The sequence below is a fragment of the Heloderma suspectum genome, chromosome 5 (assembly GCF_057233095.1).
Source record: "Heloderma suspectum isolate Gila_16-S chromosome 5, 16-S_ref, whole genome shotgun sequence".
In the NCBI taxonomy this organism is placed as follows: Eukaryota; Metazoa; Chordata; class Lepidosauria; order Squamata; family Helodermatidae; genus Heloderma; species Heloderma suspectum.
Genome location: NC_139462.1, coordinates 233,443,330 through 233,446,267, shown reverse-complemented (window position 1 = coordinate 233,446,267; position 2,938 = coordinate 233,443,330).

The following is a 2,938-nucleotide window of genomic DNA, read 5'->3' as shown; positions in this document are numbered from 1 at the left end:
AACATGGATGGGAGAGTGCTATTGCAGTCATGTCCTGCTTGTGGGTTACCTGTGAGCAGCTGGTTGGCCACTGTGTGTACAGAATGCTGGACTAAATGGACCCTGTCCTGATCCAGCATGACTCTTCTTATGTTTATGTCCTTATATAAAATGAATCTTATTTTGTTTTCTAACAGGCTCGAGCTGCATACGTGGACAATACATATTAATAGAGAACAAATCAATGACTTTACATACTTAAGAATTCAGTTCAAGCACAGCACACTTGGTAGGGCATTTGGAATCCACAATATTTCTAACTCTTCAAGCCATGTTGGAAAGGCAGAAATTCAACCATTTAGGTTTAAGACAGAAGTTCATTTATTTGTTTCAGTAACTTCCTCGGGGTGGGTTAAATAAATAGGTTACTAGCTGATGTTCACACCCTACACTCACAACAGCCATAAGACAATGTGCTCTGTGCCCTTAAAGAAGCCAGGATGTATGTCTCTAAAACACAGATATGACTGAAGGCCATTCCTTATCTTGAGATGACAGTCCCTCCCCTCATTATCTTTACAACCTGCTGCTTACAGTTTCACTGTGCAGTGGTTACAGGTGAACAGATCCTAAATCAATGGACCCTGAGCCCTGAAATCACAGGCTCTTCTTCATGATTCTGATCAAGTTGTAGAAAAGCTCCATAGTTACGGTGTGCCCATATTTCCTTTCATGTAAAGGTATCTGTCTTGATCTGGCAGGACTGCCACTTGTCAAATAAACCTGCAGCTGGTCTGATGGTTACAACTGCAAGCCAAGTTGGACTTTCTTTGCCATTGTGTCTTGATTCATCTCAATTCAGACATCAAAAAGTCTTGTATATATTCCTGGACACAGATTTCAACTTTCCACCTTGTGGTTCGTCTCTAGATTAAGCTGTGTGCAAGTAGCCTTTCAAAATTCTCCACTCTATTTGTTTGCAGGGAAATTGAATGAGCAATTTCACCAAATTTGTTGAGGGTGACAAAACCGTAACCAGTGCAGCTGGTGCAGTATAGGCCTGATATGATCAAATTGCCTCGTCAACACTTGGGTTGACACATTCTGCACCAGCTGAAGTTGCTGAACCTTCTTCAAAGGCAGTTCTATGTAGGGATGGCGGAGAATTCCGCCACGGATCTTGGTGAGGCCGAATGCACTGGCATTCAGCCCCCCGAATCCATGGCGGAACAAAGCTCTCACCCCCCCAACCCACAAAATATTTACGTAAGCTAAAACTGCGAAAAAAGGGAACGCAAATGGCGGCCGCCATGGCCGCCGCCATTTGCGTACGCGGTTTGTTTTTGTTTTTTTACTGCCGTGATAGGCTATGTAAATTCTTACGTAGCCTTTCAGGGCAGCCTGGCTGGACACTACGGCAGCTGCCATTTTCATCCGCAGCAGCCCGTCCACGGCCAGAACTCCGGCTGCGAACGGCCCTGGCCAGCTGCTCCACGGAGCTGTCACGGAGCAGAGCCAGCCAGGGAGGATTCTGGGGGGAGGAACGGAGTGCCTCCCCCCCCACCGCGGATGCCCCAGCATGGAACCAGGTAGGTGTTTCATACATCCCTAGTTCCATGTACAGCATGTTACAGTAGTCCAGCCTGGATGTCACTAGTGCATGGATCACTGAGGCAAGGTCCATCCTCTCCAGATAAGGCCGCAGCTGGCATGCCAGCCTAAGCTGGTAACTAGGGATGTATGGATTCCCCACCTTCCATTCCGGTGGGGAATCTGCCCAGGGTGGAGGTGATCCATTCCCCCCCCCCCCCGAATCCTCCAAAGCGGCTTTGCTCCATAAGGATTCCACGGAGCCGCACCTGGCTCTGTACCGCTGCACTTACCTCGGCTCTAGGAGGATTCAGGCTGGAATGGCACTAGGGCTCCGGAGGGCTGGCAATACGGTAATGGCAGCTGCCATTACCGTATCGCTGGGAGGAATACGGCCGCAAATGGCGTAGAGGATGCCACTTGCGGCCATAAAGCACTGGGTTTAACCTAAATGCAACCATACCTTTTGAGACCGCTCCTCCAGAAAGGACCAGAACCTCCTAAGCCCAATCCAGATAAACAATCCATCCATGCTGGATGGTATCAAAAGCTGCTGAGAGGTCCAGAAGAACCAATAGTGTTGCACTCCTCCCAGCCATTCCCTGGCGTAAGTCATCAACCAGGGCAACTAAGGCTATTTCCATCCCATAACCAGGCCTGATAAATGATTGAGATGGAATGGATCTAAATAAACTGTATCATCCAACACCGCTTGGAGTTGTGAGGCTCCCACATGCTCCAACACCTTGCCCAAGAATAGCAAATTTGATCCTGGGCAGTAGTTATCAAAACCATACAATCTAGATTTGGTTTCTTCAACAAGGGCCACTTCTTTCAAAGCTGCAGGGACCTCACCATCCCTCCAGGAGCCATTTACCACCTCAGAAGTCCAGATATCCAGCCCAGCTCTGGCAGATTTCACAAGCCAGGATGGACAAGGGTCTCAAGGCCAAGTAGTGGCTACTAAGAGGAGGGCCTTTTCTGCTGTGGCACCCCGGCTGTGGAATGAACTCCCTAGTGAGGTTTGCCTGGCACCTATATTCGATGTCAGGTGAAGACCTTTTTATTTTCCCAGGCATTTTAACATTTTAGCTCTTTAGACTTTTAGCTTTGCTGTTTTAAATCTGTATTTTAAATCCCTGCATTGCTGCTAGGTTTTATTCTGGTTTTATTCTGGTTGTATTGTTTACTGTGGTTTTAATGTTTTATATATTTTGTATTGTTTTATTGTGTGCTCTTTGGTTTTAATTTTTGTGAACCACCCAGAGAGCTCCGGCTATTGGGCGGTATAGAAATGAAATAAAATGAAATGAATAAATAAATAAATAAATAAAGTATAAATTTTATTTTTATTTTATTTATTATTAAA